The sequence below is a fragment of the Neovison vison genome, chromosome 1, assembly GCF_020171115.1.
Source record: "Neovison vison isolate M4711 chromosome 1, ASM_NN_V1, whole genome shotgun sequence".
NCBI classification, from domain to species: domain Eukaryota; kingdom Metazoa; phylum Chordata; class Mammalia; order Carnivora; family Mustelidae; genus Neogale; species Neogale vison.
Genome location: NC_058091.1, coordinates 204,290,454 through 204,302,257, shown reverse-complemented (window position 1 = coordinate 204,302,257; position 11,804 = coordinate 204,290,454).

Genomic DNA, 11,804 nt, shown 5'->3' with positions numbered 1-11,804 from the left:
TTTCTCCAATGGGAAGGAAATATTGCTATTTCTTGAAAGACAGAAGAAACATAGAACTAAGAGAAATGCATGTTCACTTGCCATAAAGCTTAAACAGCAGTTTCTATTTAGAGAGAGAAGAAAAATAAACATTTTTCTTGCTCAGAGTTTTTTTAAAAATTAATTGCTTGGTCCTGACAATGTGAAGCACAACCAAAAACTGCTAGCAGAGATTTGGTTACTTGATATTATTGCTATGAGACTGAATTCAACCCACCATGTGTGAGACCTTGCTCTGGCGCCTCGGCTCTACCGTACTCCCAGGCACATGGAAGTGTGCAACACTAGAGAGTTCTGATGTCCTGTGATTGAGAACTACAAATGCTGGGATACAGAGATTGCCCATAATTTGGTAAGCAGTAAAGAACAACTAGGATTAAGAGATAAGGGGTGGAGGAAGCTTACACTTGAAAACAAATTCTTAAGGAAAGAACTCAATAATTTGCCTAATGTAAAGATCTGATAACTAAAAAAATTTGAAATGAAGATTTCTTTTTTTTTTTTTTAAGATTTTAAGATTTAGTTAAGATTTTAAGAGATCACAAGTAGGCAGAGAGGCAGGCGGGGGTGGGGGGAAGTAGGCTCCCCACTGAGCACAGAGCCCAATGCAGGGCTAGATCCCAGGACCCTGAGATCATGACCTGAGCTGAAGGCAGAGGTTCAAACCACTGAGCCACCCAGGCGCACCTGAAGTGAGGATTTCAAAAGAGTGTCTAACTCAGGCATGGATTAATAATCACAAGATATATAACTGGACTTTAAAAATGGGATCGTAACTGATACGTCAGAGATTCTTTAGGTGCAAGTAAAATCTTATGTAGAAGTGAGAGGAGTGGTGGTTATGTCTGACCAATGGTTTTCAAACACTTTTTAATTGTGAGTACTTAAATTTAAGAATAAAAAAGAAGCAACCATATACAACACTTGATTTAGACCAATGAATGCAGCAGAGCTGTTCTGGTTGAGAGAGGGATGGGCATGGCAGATAGGGTCACTCAACACATTTCAGTATGGCCCCGAGGCTTCTCTGCACAATTTTAGGGCACTACCCAACATAACTAAAAAGGACCAGATGACTTCTCCAAGTCCTTTACATCCCTTGATTAATGATAAAACAGCCTGGCCCTCATAAAGATGCATCCTTAGATTTTTGTAAATCTTCAAATTAATACCACTAAAGTATATAATTATCTCTACCTTCCCCAATATGTCATAATTTAATCACACATTAATTGTATGTGTAAAAACACATTGTATGTGTAACTACACATACAATGCATAAAAAACTACAAACACGCTCTGAACTGACAGGCTGGGTAATTCCCAGGCTCACTTGTTACTTACATGACTTGCTCCCACACAACAACCTTGCAAAGTATTCTAACTGTTCAGATAGAGCCTTTTGCATTGTCTTTTATATAATTCCATTTTTTGGTTTAATGTTGGATTTAGTATTTAGGTCCAGGGTATGCATAAGCATAACAGAAACTAAATACAACCCACAATCTCGTTCTCAACATTAGAAATTATTGTGGCAATATAGTAAATGATTTCGTGAGGTTCATGTTTCAATTCTATATATATTCTTAAGGCATGATGAAATTCTTGAATCAGTGAAATATCAGAATTGAGGAAATTAAGGATGTCCATGACAAAACACACACAGATAAACAAATATAAATAAAGACCTTCTCTAAGGAATTCAAAATGCTTCACAGATGATTCTTTGTCATTCATGTTAATGAAGGGCAGATGATCTTCATTTTAGTTAATGGCTTTAATTTTCCACCCTGCCAAATTTTTTACTGACCCCACTGCTAAATAATTTAAGCTTAACATCCTCTTTCTCCCTTTGCATCACCCTTTAAAGGGAGAGCTAATGAATAATAAAAACACAAAATTGGACAACAGATCTAGAAAGGACAAAAAAGAAATTCTGAATGGTTCATAACTTGTATAATAAATAGGTGACTACCCTATTTAATCTTGTAATTCTCTTGTGAGCTAGAATGGGAAGATGCAATTTGCTAATAAGGAAACAGGCAAAGAGAATATATTCACTATGCTAATTCCAAATGATTTATCCAATGTCACCCTGAGCTAAGGTTCAGCATAGAACTGAGTGATTATTGAGATAATCTAAATAGGGCATTGGATTACTAAAGAAGCACATGGATCTCCTTCTCAGAAAATACAAAAATAAGATTGGTACTCATGTTGGCTTTGGATAGAAATAATCTTGTCGAAAGATACAATTATTAACTCTGGAGAAAATAACTCTTTTTCAAATAACATTAGGTAGTTTAATTCAAATTTTAAAATTTTATTGTTTCTCCTGTTAGACTTAGGGTACCGGCTAGTGCTGGATAGGTGCTGAAGGGCAGCAACACACACATTTTACCTTCAAGGGACTTTAAATCTAGGAGAGGGCATAAAATATATCCCAATAGTTATAAAATGCTCACGGCAATGTTAGCACTACAAAGAGAGGAGGGAGTGGTTATAGGTAGCTTGATGCCTGATAAAAGGGAGGGCAGTAGGTAGGGGTGCAGATAAAACTAGACTGGGCATAAACTGAAAACAACGAAAGCTGTATGAAGGTTCATTACATTATTTTGTCCATTTAATTTTTTCATAATAAAAAGTGTCTCTTAAAAAAGAAGGTTTCATGAATGAAGTGGCATTTAAGATAGACCTTGACAAAAGGACACTGTTTTGATAAACCAAGGCGTGAGGGTAGAAACTGCAAGATCCTGACATGTAGTTGAAAAGCCTAGGACTGTTTAGATTCAAAACTCTACTACTTAGTTAGAACATAGAGTAGGAAAACGTTATAAAACTAAAAATTATTTGTATTATTATTGTTTTGATGACTGAATATTAAATTGTGATGATTAAAATTATTACTGAAATTAATAGCCATTGGTGACTTGAGCATGATTTGATTAAATCTCTGATTATAGGGAAAAGAGAGAGACTGGAATGAAGCAGATCTGAGTCCAAATTCCAATTAGAAGGACAGTACAAAGCTCAGAAGAGGCAATCTAGAAACGAACAGAGACCGTAGACATGGAAAAGAAAGACTAGGAAACAGGAAGAATACTGGGACAACTGCTTGAAGTGTGAGGAGAGAGAAGTGTGAGGAGAGAGAAAGAAAACAGAGAAAGTTAAAGATAAATTCAAGAATTTGTTTCCCATCTGGGTGCGCAAAAGCAGGGGTGGCAGTATCTAGATTAGCAAAGAAGGCAAAGTAGGTTTTGACATTAGGCAGTTTATGACTAGTCTGAAGGATTAGAAGGAGAGCATCGACCTAGAGGAAAGTAGGTTGCTCTGTATGGGGAGGAATGGGAAAAGAAAGAAACTTGGGACTTATTCATGTTGAACTAATCGATAAAGCACAAAATAGCTGAGCAGGTGGGTGAGTTAAAAAGAAAAAAGAGGGCTGAAAACACAAACTGGAGGGGTTAAGGGCTTGGTTTGGGGAGAGAAAAGAAAAACAGTGAAAGAAGAGAACGTGGATACAGATACTACCAACACCCTGTATTTACTCAAGATGGGCCAATAATAAACAATGCCAAATTTAAGTGGCTTCACACAATAAAAAAGTTTTTCTCTCTCACTCAAGCAAGAGCCCAACATGGATTCCTGCTTAGGCAACTCTTCTATCAGCAGCAGCGAAGGGATTCAGATTCCTCCAAGTCCTTAAAGTCTATACTGTTCAGTCAAAGGATAGAAAAAGGAAATGGAGGGATGCCTGGGGGCTCAGTGGGTTAAGCCGCCGCCTTCCGCTCAGGCCATGATCCCGAGGTCCTGGGATGGAGCCCCACATCAGGCTCCTCGCTCGGTGGGGAGCCTGCTTCTCTCCTTGCCTCTGCCTGCCACTCTGCCTGCCACTCTGCCTGCTTGTGTGTACTCTCTCTCTCTCTCTGACAAATAAATGAATAAATAAAAAATCTTTAAAAAAAAAGAAAAAGGAAATGGAAAGTCATGGAAGGCAAGTTTTATGGGTCAGCCCTGAAAGTGATGTGTATCACTACAGCTCACATATCAGTAGCCAAAATTCACTCATCCAGCTGCACCAAAATGTAAGGTCTAACTGGTCAGAATCTGTCCACCTTATGTTTATATCACACAATTTTTAGAAGACTTTCTTATACTTTACTATATAGTACAGTTTCATGGAAGGCAGTAAAGCACAGTGGTTAAGAGTATGAGCTCTAGAGTTAAAATCACTTGGATTTATTTCTTGGCTTCACTGTTTGAAGCACAGGTGTCACCTAGGATAAATTAAATCACCTCCCTGTGCCTCATCTGTAAAATGGTGATAATAACAAAAGCCAACCACAGGACTCTTAGTTAAGATTAAGTGAGTTTAAATGTAAAGTGTTTAAACAGTGCCTGGCCTGGGTCTGGCATGCAGTAAGTACTCAGTGAGGATTAGCCATTATTATCATATTAGAACTATCATATTAGGACTGTAGCAATTTAGTGACAGAGTGAGCATTAAATAATGTGAAATGTAGAGAGACGGCAGCAGAGGCCAGTGGAGAAAAAACCATCGATTTGTCCATTAAGCTATATGAATAATTGTAGAAAATTCTGCTTTGTTACAGTTGTTTAGCACCAACCAACCAAGTGGTGAAAGAGGCAAGATTCCCAAATCATAGCAAATTTCAGTTTGTATGTTTACAACTGCAAAATAAATGACCTCTGAGCAAATCAGATGGCATTGCAGTCAAATTAAATCCTAGAAGATTCAGATGAGGTCTTATTCCAAAGAACTCATATTGAGGTAAGCAATCCACGCCTTGGAGAAACAGAGCTTATCAATTTGAGATTTACTTTCTCTCCTTCCCTCTCTCAAGATAAAATATTTTAGTAGGTCACAGCCAGAGGACCTGAGTGAGCTCATTTCACCTGAGCAAGTACTTGACTTTATATATACTTATATATATATATATACTTATATAAATATACTTTATGTATATTTAGTGTACTCTGTCCCCATGCCTGCCAAATAATCTTTTCACTTTGTCATTTGTGGTTTCTTGGTAAATGTCCAAATATCCTTTTTATTAAAAAAAAATCTTTTTAAAATTAAGCCTTTTGGGGGCACATGGGAGGCTCAGTCAGTTAAGCATCTAACTCTCAGTTTTGGCTTATGTCATTATCCCAGAATCCTCAGATCGAGCCCCATGTCAGGCTCTGCTGTCAGCATGGGGTCTGCTTGCCTGTCCCCTCCCCTGCTCCTTCCTACATTCATGCTTTCTCTCCATCTCTCTATCTTTAAAATAAATAAAATCTTTAAAAATAAAAAAAATAAAAATAAAATTAAACCTTTTGCTTTGACATAATTACAGATTGGCATGCAGTTGTAAGTAATGATAGAGACCCAGGTACACTTTACCCATCATTTCCCCTAGTGGTAACACGGTACTGGTACAATATAGTACAGGAGAGTACAGTATCACAATCAGAATATTGACATTGATATAGTCAGATACAGAACATTTTTATCACTACAAGGATTCCTCTTTTGCCCTTTTATAACTGCCCTCATCCTCCACTCACTCCCAACTCTTCCTTGAACCCTAGTAATGACTAATCTGTTTTCCATTTTATAATTTTGTCATTTCAAGAATGTTATGTAAATGAAATCATATTGTATGTAACCTTTCATCATTGGCCTTTTTTTTTTCACTCAGCATAATTCTCTGGTGATATTATTCCAGGATATTGTGTGTATCAAGAATTCCCTCCTTTCTATTGCTGAGTAGTAGTCCATGGTATGGGTGTATTGGTTTGTTCTACTATAAACATGCTGAAGAATATCTGGGTTGCTTCCAGTTTTAAATATCCAGAAAATAGTATGCAAACAATACACATCAACCATCCCTCCAACCTAATATCTAACAACCAAGTAGGTAATGGGGAAAGATGAACTAGATAGATTTTTTTTCCTAATGCATAAATGTATAGGAAAAAAAACCAATATGAAGCCTATGAAAATATGCTACAATGTCAAATTCAAGTATTTCGCTTTTATGATATGAATAGATACCACAGTTTCAAAGAATATTTACAATGGGGAATTTTAGAGAGCTTTTCGCTGTATCCCCCCAAATCAGAAAAAATTAGATTCTATGAATCAAGAACTAAAAGATGAGATAAAAGACTTGGATGACAGGGAGTTGGCTAAAAACCAGAAGAAGTGAATTATAGAAAGAAAGATCAGGAAGAAACAAAAAGAAAAGTCACCCGCAGAAGTGAAAACACTGTTACTGGAGATAAATTACAGATATAGAAGAATATTTTGGCAATTAGGATGACACACTTGGATAATTCTATTATAATGAGAAAAAAAATAAAGTTTGAAAGAAAAGATCACAGAAAAGAATGCAGAGAACAGAGAGTTTACAAATGAAAGCAAAGTGAAACTTTAGACTGAACTGAGGAAAGACTGGTCTAGATGGAACAGGATCATCTGTAAGTATCAAAATTAATGAAAAGACATCACTACTATTTAAATATACCCCCATGACTGTAGGGAATTACAATTCTAGGGAGTTCCTATCCTAGAAAAAGAATTGAACTTGTTTTAAACAACTTATAACAAAAATAGCATCTCATAATAAATAGAAGAAAAGAGAGCAACATCTATAATTCTAAGGGAATACAAGATTGCGACTCAAGAATTTCAACTAAAACCAAATTGTCATTTATGTTTGAAAGCAGCAGAATTTAGTCTCAGATATGGGAGGCCTTAGAACATAAGCCATTCATCTATCCTTAAATAAACTGTGAAGACCTGTTTCAGATAAATGAGAAACAAAGAAAACAGAAAACTCAATGATGGCATTATAAATTAGTTAGTTATAAATAATTTAGACAATGAAATGTAGAATTAAATTAATAAAATGATTTTTTGAATTATTTCAAAACAAGAGGGAAAGATCTCTTTAAAAAGACACAGCATAAAAAATATTTAATGTTGGGTGCAGGAGGTACTAATTCTTTTGTATTTAATATTTTACTTTTTGGTACATTAATCATTAAAGAAACATGGATTTATTTATGTAATATGATGGTAATCTTTAGTAGAATGATAAAACAGATACTACCAACATCACCAGAATAAGCAGTTAAATTTCAGTTTTCTTACAGCAAAATTAGAAATCAATAGAATTATCAAAGAAGCATAAAAACAAAATGACACATGTTAAAAGACATGAAGATGTCAGCTATGACAAGAACTATCAATGGGTCAAAATTTTCAATTAAAATACATAAATATTCTCAGACTATGTCAAAATACAAAGTCAATTATGTGTTCTTTACAAAAAGATGCATTGTCAAACAAAGTAAGAATATTTTAAGATAGTTAAACAATTTCAAAGTAAAAAAAAAAGGACAAAAGGAGAAAAGCACCCATATATTCTTGATGATGGTCAGAGTAGAACTCAAGGAAAAGAAAGAGCACTAAACAGGGAAAAAAAAGATTATTTTATTTTTATAAAGGTAACTTTGTAATAGAAGTAAGTGATTACGTATGTAACATAAAACGTATAAAACAAAACTATAAAAGTTTATAAAAGAACTACTTCCACAGTGAATACTACCTGGAAGGATGTATTTTTTTTTAAGGAATTATGTATTTTGAAAAAGTTTGGAAGACCACATGATCTTTCAAATGTGACCTTCACAAGCATGTGGGCATTCAAACCACTTATATACATTAATACAGTCACCACAATAGACTTATTCAGGGGCTTATTTGAAGTCTGGTAGTATAATCCTCTCATATGAGAGTGTGCTTCTGTCAGTTAAGAGGTCGACATTAAAAAGGCTCATGCACATGATACTCTATGTGGAAAACTCAAAAGACTCCACCCCAAAATTACTAGAATTCATACAGAAATTCAGCAAAGTGGCAGGATAAAAAATCGATACACAGAAAGAGAAATTAAGGAGTTGATCCCATCTACAATTGCACTCAAAACCACCCAAAACCACAAGATACATAAGAATAAACCTAACCAAAGAGGCGAAAGTTCTGTCTCTGAAAACTATAGAGTACTCACGAAAGAAATTGAGGAAGACACAAAGAAATGGAATAACCTTCCATGCTCATGGATTGGAAGAACAAATTGGAAGAACAAATATTGCTAAAATGTCTATACTACCTAGAGCAATCTGCACATTTAATGCAATCCCTATCAAAATACCATCCATTTTTTTTCAAAGGAATAGAACAAATAATCCTAAAATTTATATGGAATCAAAAAAGACCTCAAATAGCCAGAGGAATGTTGAAAAAAAAAAAAGCTGAAATTGGTGGCATCACAACTCCAGACCCCAAGCTTTATTACAAAGCTGTAATCATCCAGACACTATGGTACTGGCACAAAAACAGACACATAGATCAATGGAACAGAATAGAGAACCCAGAAATGGACCCTCAACTCTGTGGTCAACTAATCTTCAACAAAGCGGAAAAGAATATCCAGTAGGAAAAAAGACAGTCTCTTCAACAAATGGTGTTGGGAAAACTGGATAGCCACATGCAAAATATGACCATCTTAAATCTTATAACCAAAAATTGTTTTTCAAAGAGTAAATTTAATTTACAAGGCTCATTCAGACTTTACTAGGCTTTCACTAATAACTTTAAGATAATGAAAGTAAATCATAGACATGCTAAATTTCTTACTTTGAAGTTTTTTTTTTTGCTCCATGTCATTTATCTAATTTCTAGATAAAGGTCTATGGTTGAGAGCATAGACTCAACTATATCTTTAGAAGCATTTTCCCTCTGGTGAAGTTCAATTAGCTGTTGAAGTATTAGTCTCTAGGAATTAACATTTTTTACCAGATCAATTAAAGTAACTTGAGGGGCACCTGGGTTAGGTGTCCAACTCTTTTTTTTTTTTTTTTTAAGATTTTATTTATTTGACAGACAGAGATCACAAGTAGGCAGAGAGGCAGGCAGAGAGAGAGAGAGATGGGGGGAAGCAGGCTCCCTGCGGAGCAGAGAGCCCGATGCGGGGCTCGATCCCAGGAACCCGGGATCATGACCCGAGCCGAAGGCAGAGGCTTAACCCAATGAGCCACCCAGGTGCCCCAGGTGTCCAACTCTTGATTTTGGCTCAGGACATGATCTCAAGCCCCGCATCTGGTTCAGTGCTAAGCATGGAGCCTGCTTAAGATTCTCTCTCTCCCTCTCTGTGCCCCATCCCTGCTCATGTTTGGTCTCCTTATCTCTCTCTCAATAAATAAATAAAATCTTTAAAGTGACTTGAGAATAGGTCAGTTAAATATAAGTGTGTCTACCAGGTTCATCTCCCAAGATAAGAAAGAATAAAACTTATGTCAATTATATCTCAGGAATATTTTTTTAAAATTTTTTTAAAAAATCTTTATTAAATGCCCTTTATCAATCTTCACAGACTGGAAAAAGAGAAAAGTGTACTTTGGAAAAGCTGACATTATTTTCCTTCCCACATTATTTATTTACCTTTATATTGTAGGATTTAAAGAGATAAAATACTGCAAATAAAATAACATTTAAACAAAGTATTTGCCACATTTTCAACTAAACATATCCCCTTCCCTTCCTCCATCATCTCTTTTTACTTTTACAGTGTAGCCTCTAAAAGTCACAGTGTGTTATATATTCATAGTAGTATACCTTAGGATGAATGCTTTGGTTTCAGTTTCAGAAAAAAAAAAAGAAGAAAAAATCAAGCAATAGAATTTTGATAATAGAACACATTTCCTTAAATTTTATTCCAATCCTATTTAGATTTAACACAATTTTGCAAAGGATTTATACCTCACAAAAATATGTTTATATATGTTTGAGGTGAAAGTGGCAAAGTTTGAAACATAAGAAAAATAAAAGGTATTCTGAGTCTGAAAGACTATCTCACATTAGAACATTAGATTAAAGCTAAAATGTCTGTTATATCTTGATCAGAGGTAACCTTTCCTTACAAGCACCCAGAATTACCAACATTACACATAAAAACTTCACTATGCTATTCTCTCTGTTTCATTGCCCTAGTCATTATATTGGGGTTGTTAAAAAAAAAAAAAGTTCATTCATTTACTTCAAACACCTCTTCCTTCTTTTTCTTGAGTTAATCAAGAATTACCGATGTTATGCTGCCTGTAGATCAGTGATTAAGAACTGCTTAGTTTTTGCTAATTGCTAATTGTATTTTATTCCTGTGTAATTTGTGCTGATCACTAAATTCTATATGCAAGTCAAATATTTACCTTATATCCTTAGGAAAGTGAGAAAGAAAAGAGCCCCAAGAGTGCCCCTTAAAAAATAGACTCATACCAAGAAATACCAGTGCAAAATTTTGGTACACTGGAAATGGTGTTCTAGAAAGAAAATAACATGTTACATAACAAGAATCAAAAATGAAAATTGTTGTATACTTCTCATTGGAATAGAGGAAGTTCAAAGCTATTTGCAGTTCACCTTCAAAATTCTGAAGAAAAATTACTTCCAATCTAAAATTCTATACCAAGAAAATGTTTAAGCAAGATTTAGGGTAGGATAAATAAATGTTAGCCAGGCAAGCTCTGAAATATATTTCCCATGTTCTCTTTGCTCAAGAAGATACTGAAAGCTGAATTCTTTAAAATGAGAGAACAAACCAAGAAAGAACTGATAAACCAAAACCAGTATTTCCAACCTAACAGAGAGATGAAAATAATAACTGTGATGCTCATGAAAAGAGATCTCGGACAAAAAATGCAGGCATAAAGGATAACTCATCCATAGTGGATGACAGAGGCTCTGTGAAGACTCCATTAGGAAGATGAAAATGATGGAATATTTGATATGTCTGAACACTGTGAAAGATTTAGATAAATTGTGAAAAGTTTGGATGGGAGTCATTGATAAATACATGGAAAGTTAAGCAAATAAGAAAATACAATTATTAGTTCTAAACAGAGTTAAGCAGCAAAAGAAGAGTAATCATGATTTCCCTTCCTGGCTCAGCTGGGAATATTGTTTAAATTATATTTGTATAGTCACTCCAGCTCCCAATAGTTGTTGTTTCCATGGTGTATCTGTTTTCTATTATTTTACGTTCAACATATTTGTATCTTTGTGAGGGTGCCTCTTTACATAGCACATGATTGAATTTTTTGGAACCATTCCACCAACCTTTGTCTTTTGATCAGAATATTTAATATATTTACAGTTAATGTAACTACTGGTAAGGTAGGATTTATGTCTATCATTTTGATATTTGTCTTTTATGTCTTCTTTGTTCCTTTATTCTTCCACTACTACCTTTATTTTGTATCTTAAATAGATTTTTTTAGTATACCATTTTATTCACTTATTTATTTTATTATTACTTTTGAGTTATTTTATTCATGATTGCCTTCAAGACTCCAATAAACAATTTACTCTAATTTGGATAAATACCAATTTTAGTATATGTGCTGCCGAAGCGAGCACTAATTTGGATAAATACTGATTGAATTTTTTTAAGTTTCTCCATGCTCTTTTCTTTATTATCAAGTTTTTAATTTTAACTCCAATACAATTAACATATGGTGTTATATTGATTTCAAGTATACAATACGTTGACTCAACAGTTCTAAACATTATTCAGTGTTCATCATGATAAGTGTGCTTTTAATCCCCATCATTTATTTCACACATCTCCCTACCCATTGTACCTCTGGTAACCCTCAGTTTGTTCTTTATGCTTAAAAATCTGTTTGTCTCTCTCTTT